Here is a 14204-nt window from a genome sequence, read left to right as displayed (position 1 = left end):
TAAAGACTCCAACTATAATAGTGGATTCATGTATTTCTCCTTGCAGTTCTATCAGTTTTTGCCTTATGCACTTTGACCCTCTTTGTTAAGCACACACACATTAAGGAATTTTTTGTTTATTTGTTTTGGTTTTTTTTTGTTTTTGTTTTTCTTATTATTATGTTATATTAATCACCATACATTACATCATTAGTTTTTGATGTAGTGTTCCATGATTCATTGTTTGTGTAAAACAACCAGTGCTCCATGCAGTACGGATTATTGACTTCTTTATCCTATATAATGCCCCTCTTTATCCCAGGTAATTTGCCTTGCTCTGAAGTCTGCTCTATCTGAAATTAATATAGGTACTCCTGCTTTCTTTCTTTCTTTCTTTTTTTTTTTTTTTTGACAGAGCCTGCCGCAGGTTTATTTGTACAAAAAGCAAAGGAAGATACCAGTCCCATACAGATAGAAGCCCAGGGGTCACACCAGTCCTTCTGTCCTCACACTGGCAGACACAAGCCTCCACACTGGAGCCTTTGTGGGGGCCTGGGCACCTTTGGGAGCTTGAGCTGCAGCAGGAACAGGAGCTGGAGCCGGAGCTGGAGCCGGAGCTGGAGCCGCAGTCTGAGCCTTGGTTTGAGCCTTGGCCTTGGACTGTGCCCAGCAGAGCCTGAGACCCTTGGCAATGCAGGCACGAGCACGTTTCCCAAGCTTGGGGTGAGAGATGTAGGCAAGTCGAATGAGCTTGCAGCTTGACCTCCCTGGGCTTGACAAGGGCCTTGATAGCTTCGGCACATACACTCATGGCCTTGGTGTTGTTGGCCTGCATCTTCTTTAGGCCCTTCTTGTTGTGCTTCTTGGCAAAGCGCATGTTCCTCAAGAACTTGGGGTCTACCCCCTTAAGAGATTTGTATCTTTGTGACTGGGGTTTCTTGATGCCATTTCTGTGCCATTTTCATGACTGGTTGTGCATGGTGTGGTTCTTGGACTTGGCCATGTCTGCACCAAAGACTGCAGGTCCCAAAGCCCTGCTTTCTTTTGATTAGTGTTAGCATGTCTCTATCCCTTTATCTCTAATCCATATGTGTCAATATTTAAAATGGGTTTCTTGCAAATAACATATAATTGGGTCTTGTTTTTGGATACACTCTGAATATTATTGTATTTAGTTCATTGATATTTAAGGTGATTATTACAATTATTGAATTAATACCTACCATATTTATTACTGTTTTGTATTTGTTGCCTTTGTTCTTTGTCCCCATTTTTGTCTTCCACACTTTCTCTGTCGTTCATGGTTTTAATCAAACATTTATATGATTCCATTTTCTCTCCTTTCCCAACATATCAATTATACTTTTTGTACTGTTTTTTGGTGGTTGCCCTAGAGTTTGCCATATATATTTGCAACTAATCTAAGCTCACTTTCAAATAACACTATACCACTTCATGTGTAGTAAGAGTACCTTACAACAAAAAATATTTCCAATTCCTTCCTCTCATCCCTTGTATCATTGCCATTATTCAATTCATTTCATTTATACATAAGAATACTTACACATTAGAATACTTCATTGCTATTATTCAAATATTTCATTGCTATTATTATTTTGAACAATCAAATACTTCATAATCGAATACTTCAAATACTTCATTGCTATTATTATTTTGAACAATCTGTTATCTGATAGATTAAGAATAAGAAAGGTAAATGTTTTTTTATTTTACCTTCACTTATTCTTTTTCAAATGCTCTTCCTTTCTTTATGTAGTTCCAAGTTTCTGACCTATGTCATATTTCTTCTCTCTAAAGAGCTTATTTTAACATTTCTCACAAGATAGATCCTTTCTTTTATTTTGAGAAAATTTTTATTTCTCCTTTACTTTGAAGCATAATTTCACATGGTACAGAATGCTGGGTTGGTGGGTTTTATCTCTCATCACTTATGTTTCATTTCACTCTCTTCTTGCTTGCATGGTTTCTGAAGAGAAGTCAGATGTAATTCTTTATGTCTCTATAGGTGTTTTTCCCCCCTTCTAGTGTCTTTCATTTTTTTTTCTAATCTTTGCTTTTCTGAAGTTTGAATGATTTGCTTAGGTATAGGGTGTATGAGGGTGTTTTTTTTTTTTCTTTTTTCGTTCTTTACTTCTTCATTTTTTGATGCTTAATGCTTTCTGAGAATCCTGGATCTGTGGTTTGTTATCTGACATTAATTTGAAGAAATTACCAGTCATTATCACTTTGAATATTGCTTCTGTTCCTTTCTTTCTTCTCCTGGTATTCCAATTATGTGTATGTTTTACTTTTTGTAGTTGTCCCACAGTTCATCAAAGGCATTCATTTCTGGTACAGTGTTTTAGATCTCTAGCTTTTCTTTTTGAATCTTTCTCAGAATTTCCATCTCTATGGTTACATTTCCCATGTGTTCTTGCATGTTGTGTGCTTTTCCCTTTAAATCTATGAGCATATTAATCATAATTTTTAAAAAATTCTCATTCTGATAATTGCAACATTTCTGCCATATCTAACTCTGGTTCTGATGTGTGTTCAGTTGTCTTCAAAGTGTGTTTCTTCCTTTTAGTATGCCTTCTAATTTTTTGTTAAAAGGCAACCATGATATACTGCACTAAATAGGCATTGAGTAATAAAGTGGTAAGGGATGGGGGAAGAAATAGCATGCTATAGTCCTATAAGTAGGTCTAAGAGTTTGGGGGAGCTCTTGTCCCTGGTTCTGTGAACTTTATTGGTCCTTCTCAGTTTCCTCTCACTCCCATTACATAGGAAAAGATGGCTAGAGGGGGCTAGATTTATGTATTTCCCCTCCTGCACTTGGTAGGATTAGAGGTTGTTGGAGTTGGGTATTTCTCTTCCTCCAGTTAGGTTAGGCTCTGGTAAAACAGTGTATCTTGACAGCAGGCCTTATCCAGAAATATAGGATGCTCTGGCATATGTCAGATGGTTCCTTTTCTCCTCCCTCTGCGGGAAGCATCAGGGAATTTTTCTTCAATATATACTATGAAGACCTGGAAGAGATCCTGGTGGTAAAACTCACAAAAGTATGAGGGCCCCCTATCGCTGGATCCCCTGGTGTTTTTAACTTGCATAGTTGTCCACACTGAACTTCCAGTAACTCATCAATTACAGTTCAGATTTTCCTGCTCTGCATTGGTTCCTGTGGAAGTTACTGCCAGTGGGTTTCTACGCCAGTAAGTTGTGATTCTTTATCTACCTATCTGTCTCTCTAATTTTGGGGAAATAAATTTTTCCTGTGACCTCACTTCTCTGATGGATCTAAGAAGAACTGTTAATTTTTCTATGTGTTATGTTTTTTTCCTTATCATTAGGATAAAGTGGTGATTTTCAAGCTCTTTAACAAGTTGAACCAGAAACTAGAAGTCCAAAATATACTTTTTATTTTTAAAAAAAACTTCTTAATTTACTCCTACTAAAAAATTATAATATGCAATGTTTGTGATTTTTTTAATTCACCTTTTAAAACTGATAACAAAAATTGGGATTCCTGATGGAGAACTTTACTTTTTTGTAAATCAGATTTAGGAAAGAACACAAAGTTGCATGGCATTTCTATAACACTTAACTAAAGTAGGACATATTCTGAGGTATCTTTGAGAATGAAATACACACACACAGACTCATGCATGTAATATATATAATATTATATATGTACACATATATATACACATGTATATATATCAGCTAACATTATTGCACATTTATTCTCCCATCTTTTATATGTGCAACTCACTAGACTATTAGCCAGATCAAATTATCAGAGCCAACTTAAAAATTATTCTCCAAATGACTCAATATAGTTAGATCTATTTTTATAGTTGATGATTCTTAAGAATTTAAAAAATACCCTTAAATATATGTTTATACATATACTCAAATATATATGTATATATTTGGGGACTTTGTGTTACACAAACATTGAAGCAGATCATGGGTAAGTTTTAAGTGCACACTCAGCATTTCCAAGCACACAGGTGTTATATCAGGTTTTCTAACAGAAAAACATCTAAAGATCACCTAAGTAATATACCTGGTGCTAACCTGGACACATTCTGAATTCTTAAGTACTAATTTTATTGTATTAATTTAATTAAGCTAGGTTTCCATATGTTTCACTGAATAAGATGTGGACCGGGGATTGGATGAGTCTATGGAGAATATCCTAATTGCCTCTTGAACAGCAAGGACTCTTATTAATGAGATTCTTTTCTGTAAGATGGAAATTCTTCAGTCTCTCTACATAGATATAGATAGAAATATAAAGGCTGTACTTTTAAACTATTCTGTGGACACGACAATGAGATGGACTAGAATGAGACAGAGTTTGGAGGCAAATTCAAGCCAGATATTACAGTGGAAATTCTAATGTGTAGCCAAATTCCAGTCAAGACAGATGGAGTAATACGGTACGTAATTAACTATAGGATTTAGAATAGGGTTGGGGTTCAAATTCTGCATCTGCTCCTCAATGAACAATGTGATTTTGGATAAATTTCTTAATCTCTCTGTTCTTCATCTTCTGCATCTATAAAATGGTGATAACTGCCTCACAGAATTACAGTGAGGACTATATGATATAATGTTTATAAAGTGTGTAGCACAACTAATGGCATGTGATCTATGTATTAATTAGGACTCTGAGAAAAAAAAAAAAAGACCAAACAAGATGGCCGAAGTAACATAGCAATTTTTAATTCATATAACTGAAAAGTCTATGTGTAGTTTTATGAAGAACTTATTAGCAACTATTTTTCTCTTGTTGTTCCTTAGGTTCATAGTCTTCTATTTAGCTTCATATTAAGGTTCTTACCTTTATGATTATAAGATGGCAGCAGCTGAGATCTTGCCATTTGCAACGATGTGGATGGAACTGGAGGGTATTATGTTGAGTGAAATAAGTCAAACAGAGAAAGACATGTATCATATGATCTCACTGATATGAGGAATTCTTAATTGTAGGAAACAAACTGAGGGTTGCTGGAGTGGGAGGTGGGGTGGGAGGGATGGGGTGACTGGGTGATAGACACTGGGGAGGGTATGTGCTCTGGTACGCACCGTGAATTGTGCAAGACTGTTGAATCTCAGATCTGTATCTCTGAAACAAATAATGCAATATATGTTAAGAAAAAAAAAGAAGAAGAAGGTAGCAGGAGGGGAAGAATGAAGCAGGGGAAATCGGAGGGGTAGACGAACCATGAGAGACGATGGACTCTGAAAAACAAACTGAGGGTTCTAGAGGGGAGAGGGGTGGGAGGATGGGTTAGCCTGGTGATGGGTATTGAGGAGGGCACATTCTGCATGGAGCACAGGGTGTTATGCACAAACAATGAATCATGGAACACTACATCTAAAACTAATGATGTAATGTATGGGGATTAACATAAGAATTAAAAAAATCAAAAAAAAAAAAAAGATGGCAGCAGCTGTTTTTCATATTCTCTCAGCAAAGAATAAAAAAGTGTCTGCCTTTTTCTCAGAAATCCCAACAAAAGTCTTGCATATCATTGACTCTTTGGATTTTTTTCCATGAAGATAGTAATCACTCCCGATCTCCTTACAAGCAATAGGCTGAGAGTAGGGAAGGGACAGTTTTCCAGGTATAAGTTAGAATAAGCTTACCAATATATGGTGGCTTCACAAGTCTACCTTACTAAGCAATTCAGAAGTACTAACCATCATATGGCCATCATTGTAGAGATTGCTGTTAATGGAATTTTTGTGGTCTATTTAAAGAAGAGAGAAAGGATATGCACCAGAGAAAGGCTACATGCTAACATGAGTTAAAGAGATACTAAAGATTCAATTACTGCTGCTTTGTAACATATAGAACCACAGGCAGTCTTTCAATAGGAAATACATCAGAGAGCAAACCATGGAAAGTATAGGCTTTAGAAACAGGAGGACCCCCTTCAGATGCTGGCCCTGTCAGTCAAGTGGTGAGGGACAGGCCATCACTATATAGATATCACCATTGCCTTACAGTCACCAAAGAGACTGAGTTTAGTTGTCAGCCTACACAATTTTGATATCTAAAACCTCAAAAATGTCTCCACTTTAAAATGAAAAAAAAAAAAACCTCACAAAATATGCTGACCAAAAAAAAAGTTATTTTTTCCTCTCCATCCTTTACTTAAAAAAAAAAAAAAAAATGTGCTTTAACCCCATGATGAATGGTGGTCAATCTCAAAGACTCCTAATGGCTCCTTCAATTCCAAATCTATAAAAACTTTGGAATGAAACAATGGAATTTTTGCTATCCTTAATACTCATTTAAAAATTATCAGTTTCTTTCCTAGTCTTAAAATTTTCCCCAATGTTCTAAACTTTACAGTATTTCTACTCTCTTCCTATGCTATTTGACTTTTGTACTTAATGTCTTCTACTGCCATCATTTTTTTGATCATTTATAAATCTCTACTTTAAGCTCAGATCTTTCTCCCAAGTTCCACATTTATAATTCTATTGGCCCTGTTGTTCAATATGTCTGATACTGACTTTATTATCTCCATCCCAAACTTCTTCTCCCTATTACATTCTATCATGGTGATCATAATTCATCCTGTTTCTCATGCTTGGAATGAAGGAATTCCCTCTTCTATTTTTTTCCTTATCTACCATATCACCAAATATGTTTTATTGATTTTAATTTAGGAAAGCTTCTTGAGTCTATTGGGTCCACTACTCCATGCCCATGGTGATTGCTAGTTCAGGTCCTCGTATATTCACATTTGGAAAAATCACTCATTTAATTAAAAAAAAAAAAAAAGTATTTGCTGAGTAGCTTCTATGTCCTAGGCAATATTCTAGACACAGAGGCTATGGTAATGAACCCAGCAAATATAAAGCCTACATTCTAGTGGGAACATCATAATTCAGCTGTTCATGAAATATTTTTTTAAAAAGAAAAATAAAGTACAAAATGGGGATAAATGGTGTCAGAGGCTGTTACACAAATAAGGTAATCAGGGTCTGTTTATATAAGGTGGGAATATTTGTATAGACACCTGTAGGAGGTAAGGACAAAAGCCTCGACACTCCCTCCCACTCTACTCAGTTTCTACTAACTTGTCACTTCCTCCTGAACAATCTCACAGTTAACAAAGGGGCTGTATTTTATAAGGGTAAGATTCAACCAGGCAGCTCTTCTACTTAAAAAGCTCTGTTACCTGTGGCATTGAACTCATGGCTATTTGCCCTTTTGTCCTTGCTCTTCACTCCCCACTATCCTTCCTATACTCCCATTATCTTAATTTCACATTGCTCTCTGAACACATGATACCCTTTTATGCCTTTACATAAGTTGCTTTGTTTTTTTGTGCTGTTTTTATGTAAAAAGGAGCTTTCCACTTCTCTATTAATTTCTGCTTAACATTTAAGGACTCATCTTCTGTGGTCAGCCTTCCCTAACTTCTGGTAGCAACAATAGCCACACCATCTCATATACCTACTTTGTCATGGCATGTAACACAATGGATTGTAATACTTTATCTTTTTTTTTTTAAGATTTTATTTATTTATTTGAGAGAGAGAGAGAATGAGAGACAGAGAGCACGAGAGGGAAGAGGGCAGAAGGGGAAGCAGACCCCCCACTGAGCAGGGAGCCCGATGTGGGACTCGATCCTGGAACTCCAGGATCATGACCTGAGCCGAAGGCAGTCGCTTAACCAACTGAGCCACCCAGGCGCCCAATACTTTACCTTTTTAATCAATCCACTTTTAGAATAGAGTTGACTTCTACTTATTTGAGAATATAAAACAGTGTTTGACAGATTAAGATAGTTGCTACAGGTTTGTTGACTGAATCAATTAGCTTGGGTACAGGAAGAAAACTATTGGCCGTGGTGGGCCAGCTATCTTTGCCAGCCACAAAAATCTGTGGCTTGATTCTAATTTTTTTTTTTAAGATTTTATTTATTTATCTGACACAGAGAGACACAGCAAGAAACGGAACACAAGCAGGGGGAGTGGGAGAGGGAGAAGCAGGCTTCCTGCTGAGCAGGGAGCCTGATGTGGGACTCGATCCCAGGACTCTGGGATCATGACCTGAGCCGAAGGCAGCCGCTTAACGACTGAGCCACCCAGGCGCCCTTGATTCTAATTTTATTAGGAAAAGAAAGTATGGTCTATATGGCTGTGCATTCCTCTGTATTTGAGAGTTTTGTTCTTGAGGTTCTCTTTTATCTTTACTTTCAGTGTTTCTGGTGGGTATGTGTGTATGTATGTGTGTGTGTATGTGTGTTTGTGTGTGTGTGCGCACCATTTTCTATTCTGTGGTAGCAAAGTTAGGAGAGATGAGAAAAAGAACTATGTAAAAGGGGACCTAAAGCTCTAGCAGCCTCAGATTTTGGTTGTTTCCTGATGGCAAATTTCTGTATAGGGGCTGAGTGGAGGGAAGTATATGTGAATTCATTTATGCATCTGCAATATAGATGAATTTCTCATTTTTATCCAATTCTGTGGTAGATCTTCAAGCATAAAGAAGCACTAAAACAATGAATTATCTATTATTATTATTATTACCACCATTTATTGATCACTTTGTGAGGCTGAGCTAAGCTCACAGTATAAAATATTATTCTTTCCAATATCTCTTTATTGAGGTACAATTTTCCCCATTTACAGAGAAAACAGGTTCATATAGGTTCAGTTACATGACCATTCATATATTTATTAAGAAACAAAGCCAGGATAAAATTTAAGTGTCTACAGTATGCTTTGGAAACAGAGATTGTTAATTTCCATCAAGCAAGTATCTGAGTAATGTATCTTAAGAAAGGATGCAGTGTGTACATGTCATAGAGTATATATCATACATATATATTTCATTTCATAAAAAGTTTAAAACAGGGCGCCTGGGTGGCTCGGATGGTTAAGCGTCTGCCTTCGGCTCAGGTCATGATCCCAGGGTCCTTGGATGGAGCCCCGCATCGGGCTCTCTGCTCCTTGGGAGGCTGCTTCTCCCTCTGCCTCTCTCTCTGTGTTTCTCATGAATAAATAAATAAAATCTTTTTTAAAAAAAAGTTTAAAACAAGTTTTTAATAGTTCTCATGAATTTGCATTTGAAGTGGTCTGAATGGACTGCTAATGCACATTGTTCTGCTACAGGGTCCTAAAAAGACTTTCTTTTTTAAAGAGAAGCTATAAATTTCAATCAATTGGTATTTTTTTCCATAAACAAACCAGTCTCTCCGGCACTAGAAAATATTTTTTAAAAGAAATATCAAGAAGAAAAACTATAGTATAATTGCATGTGACATTGGCAAAAGCAAGGGATTTGAAATATTCCCTATGGATGCTTTAAATATGGCAATTCCATTACTCCAAAAGAAAAAAAAAATGCCCTATTTTCTGTTTTGTTTGCATAAAGAATTATAGTCTTACCTACATATCCTTGGCATACTTAGATCTATTCTAAATAGCTAAACCAAAATTTAACAGATAATTTGCCCCTCAAATAGGGGGAAATGATGAAAATAAAGATTGACATTCCATCTTAAAACACTTTGACTTATAAATGTGACATCTGAATAGACAGAGAGTAGACATATATAATCAAAAACTATAAGCAACTACACAGGACAGTTTTAGGATAATTCAATTAGCAAACAGGGTAGATCTAAAATCCAACACTGGCCAAAATTAGCATCTTTTGCAGAAATGAAAAGAATGTGGTATATTTTTAAGGAAAATACGCCCTGCCACAAAGGCTAAGATACTGGTTTTTGTGATATAATCCAGACTCCTTCCCACCACAAGGCCTTGAACCAGTTAGTTTCAGAGAGCATTAAAAATAACTGTGCTTGAATTTTAGATCAGTACTGAGTGGTAAACACCATGGATGTCTTGCTATGTTAGGATATTTAATAGCAACCATGAAAAGTAAGTGTTGATAGAAAAACAGATCCTGTTTTCTGATGTTAGGTATACACTGGAAATTGGCCTACTGGCTAGAAAAGGGTGTTTCTATTAGCATCCCGGCCAAGGTCTGCACACCCCATTTAGAATGACTGATCTCCAGTAAATTGCTTATGAACTGACTTTGGTCACTTGCTCTCCTCTGGCTAGATTTTATCTCACCCTACACATGAGAAATCAAAATGTGTCATGTTTCTATACCATAGAGAAACCATTTAAACATGATGTTAATATGAAGATCAAGTTATGTTACAGCATTCTAGTACATTCTTGCAGTGAAATACTTGGGGCAACAAGCAGGCATATATTAGTCCCATTTTACATCCTCTCATTTTCCTGATGACAATGTTTTTGGTGAAGCCAATTTTCAGGACTTTTTGTAGATACTGTCTTTTATGTTAGTCCTTTCTTTATAATTTAAGCACTCTTGGTCAAACCTTACTCTACCACTGAATTTAGATCAATTTATATTCTACCATAAACTCTTCATGGTTTCATTTCATTGAACATGATTCCCAAAACTAAATTTCTAATTACAGTACTTCACTAAATACTGATTTTAAAGAAAAACATTTATTCTAGGATACAATTATTTTAAATAGTGAATAAGTCTCCAATTTGGATATTAAATATGTAAATGGTTTACTTATCTCAAAAATAGAACACTAAAAGTTATTTCAGAATATATTGTTTACTCTATTTCCATAGTCCCAGATGTGTAATCTTTTCTAACCTTTTACTATTTTTTAACCCTTTGCTTTTCTACTCCTTTAATATTATATTATACCAGTACAAGTATTAAATAAACCAATGATATTGCCACTGAATCAACACTACAATTCTACCAAAAATTGCCTCAAATCCTCCAAGTACACCCAAATTTATTTCTATAAAATAACTTTATAATTTAAGTGATGGGACAATTTTAAAATATCAACTCAGACTCATTAACAAAAGAAAATGACCCAACTCAAAACCAATAGTGAAAATATAGGTTGTTATGACACTGTATCTATTAAACTCTATAATATGAATATTGTATTTCTTTCTACTCTTTTCTCATCACTGCTAAGGAGAAATATTTTCTAGAGTAAAGTCGTACTCTCAGAAAGGGGAGTAGAGATAGAGATCAGATGTCACATTTATAAGTAGAGATAGTAAATCTGCACTGATCATTCACTCTAAGAATGGAGAAATTATAATCTTTTGTTTTATTTTGGTGGAGAGATTACATAGTTATCAGTGGAAATTGGTAAGTAGTGTTTGTCTTTGATTTCAAATAGAATCTCTCTTTAAATTTATTCTCTCTCCTGCCAATCCACTTTCTTGATTATTTTATCCTACTCCTTTTTTTCATTAGAACTCAAAATCTAAAGTTATTCTAGTATTTACCCATTTTTTGTCCTTATATTTAAAATGTCTTTAGATTTTAGTGTTTTATAACATTTGAGTTTCCTAGTCAGTCACCTGTACAATACTTCTATTTTATGATAATAATAACTCAGGAAAAATACTACCCAAACCATATGAAGTGATGCAATTTAGTCTTTCAAGAAGGATCCCAATATTGAAAATTCATTAAGGTTTTAAAACGGATTATTAAACCTATATAAGACTTTAAAGTACCCTAATCCCTCCTTAATTTCTCTTTCTTCTTACAAAGCTGTAATCATCAAGACAGTATGGTACTGGCACAAAAACAGACACATAGATCAATGGAACAGAATAGAGAGCCCAGAAATGGACCCTCAACTCTATGGTCAACTAATCCTCAGCAAAGCAGGAAAGAATGTCCAATGGGAAAAAGACAGTCTCTTCAACAAATGGTGTTGGGAAAATTGGACAGCCACATGCAGAAGAATGAAACTGGACCATTTCCTTATACCACACACAAAAACAGACTCAAAATGGTTGAAAGACCTAAATGTGAGACAGGAGTCCATCAAAATCCTAAAGGAGATCACAGGCAGCAATCTCTTCGACCTCAGCCACAGCAACTTCTTCCTAGAAACATCGCCAAAGGCAAGGGAAGCAAGGACAAAATGAACTATTGGGACTTCATCAAGATAAAAAGGTTTTGCATAGCAAAAGAAACAGTCAACAAAACCAAAAGACAACCGACAGAATCGGAGAAGATATTTGCAAATGACATATCAGATAAAGGGCTAGTATCCAAAATCTATAAAGAACTTATCAAACTCAACACCCAAAGAACAGATAATCCAATCAAGAAATGGGCAGAAGACATGAACAGACATTTCTCCAAAGAAGACATCCAAATGGCCAACAGACACATGAAAAAGTGCTCAATATTACTCGGCATCAGGGAAATCCAAATCAAAACCTCAATGAGATACCACCTCACACCAGTCAGAATGGCAAAAATTAACAAGTCAGGAAATGACAGATGTTGGTGGGGATGCAGAGAAAGGGGAACCCTCCTACACTGTTGGTGGGAATGCAAGCTGGTGCAGCCACTCTGGAAAACAGTATGGAGGTTCCTCAAAAAGTTGAAAATAGAGTTACCATAAGACCCAGCAATTGCACTACTGGGTATTTACCCCAAAGATACAAATGGAGGGATCCAAAGGGGTTGTGCACTCCAATGTTTATAGCAGCAATGTCCACAATAACCAAACTATGGAAAGAGCCAAGATGTCCATTGACAGACGAATGGATAAAGAAGATGTGGTATATATATACAATAGAATATTATGCAGCCGTCAAAAGGAATGAAATCTTGCCATTTGCAATGACATGGATGGAACTGGAGGGTATTATGCTGAGCGAAATAAGTCAATCAGAGAAAGACAAGTATCATATGACCTCACTGATATGAGGAATTCTTAATCTCAGGAAACAAACTGAGGGTTGCTGGAGTGGTGGGGGGTGGGAGGGATGGGGTGGCTGGGGATAGACATTGGGGAGGGTTTGTGCTATGGTGAGCACTGTGAATTGTGTAAGACTGATGAATCACAGACCTGTACCTCTGAAACAAATAATACATTATATGTTTAAAAAAAAAAAAGAAGGGCGCCTGGGTGGCTCAGTTGGTTAAGCGACTGCCTTCGGCTTAGGTCATGATCCTGGAGTCCCTGGATCAAGTCCTGCATGGGGCTCCTTGCTCAGCAGGGAGTCTGCTTCTCGCTCTGACCTCCCCCCTCTCATGAGCTTGCTCTCTCTCATTCTCTCTCTCTCAAATAAATAAATAAAATCTTTAAAAGTAAATAAATAAAAAATAAAAAAAAAAAAGAAGATAGTAGGAAGGGAAAAATGAAGGGGGGAAACCGGAGGGGGAGACGAACCATGAGAGACTATGGACTCTGAGAAACAAACTGAGGGTTCTAGAGGGGAGGGGGTGGGGGGATGGGTTAGCCTGGTGATGGGTATTGAAGAGGGCACGTACTGAATGGAGCACTGGGTGTTATACGCAAACAATGAATCATGGAACACTATATCAAAAGCTAATGATGTAATGTATGGTGATTAACATAACATAATAATAAAAAAAAAAAAAAGAATGAGGCTCAAAAAAAAAAAAACGTACCCTAATCCCTATTAGCATGTTTTGCTTTTCTATACATAATGGAAAATATTTAAAATACCATTACTCCATTCATGAGCATAATTAATTATTTAAGTTGCCATCCATACTGTGTGTCTGTCATGTACCACAGAAAATTATGTCTTTTGGTTGATCTGCAGTAACTAAAAGCAAATAAAATTCACTTTGCACTGCCAGCAAATAAAACACTGCAGTACCTAGGTATGGCCAGAATTAAACAAAAGTATTGGCTAGTGGAAAGATAGTTAATACTCTGACTTCATGATAAGTTCAACCTACACATTGGAGCTTACATAAAAGACCAAAATAACAGTTAATATTTACTGAGTCTGATTTGAAAGTACAACAGATGATGTCACCCAAGTTGTAAAAAGAAAATGTATGGCATCTCTTTAATTAGAGTTTAAATTTGCTCATCTTGATCCATAATAAACCGAGAAACACCAGGTTATAGGCTCTTTGGGGAGACAGCGACTGTACATGATACATGTGGCCCTTTCAGATTCAAGGCATGATTCTTGGCTCCTGCTTCTGAAACACAATGTTTCATTTTAATAAAAGATGCATTACTGCATTAAGATAAGGTCATCATCTGTTAAGTGTAATGCAATTTCTGTAATAAAATTAATTTTATAGCCTGTATAAAAGACTTTATGTGGGTTAAATACTTTTAATTAGTAGCTAAATTCTGTTCCTTAGAATGCAT

At 36.1% G+C, this 14204-nt stretch overlaps 1 pseudogene; it reads right to left on the bottom strand.

The window, feature by feature from the left end:
- Positions 1-465: 465 nt before the first annotated feature.
- On the bottom strand, positions 466-982 carry LOC118017289 (annotated as a pseudogene).
- Between the last annotated feature and the right edge of the window lie 13222 nt (positions 983-14204).

The sequence above is a fragment of the Mirounga leonina genome, unplaced genomic scaffold (assembly GCF_011800145.1).
Source record: "Mirounga leonina isolate KUSES-001 unplaced genomic scaffold, KU_Mleo_1.0 Mir_169, whole genome shotgun sequence".
NCBI classification, from domain to species: Eukaryota; Metazoa; Chordata; class Mammalia; order Carnivora; family Phocidae; genus Mirounga; species Mirounga leonina.
The sequence above is the reverse complement of the archived record's forward strand: the minus strand, read 5'-3'. Positions and strand labels throughout refer to the sequence as shown.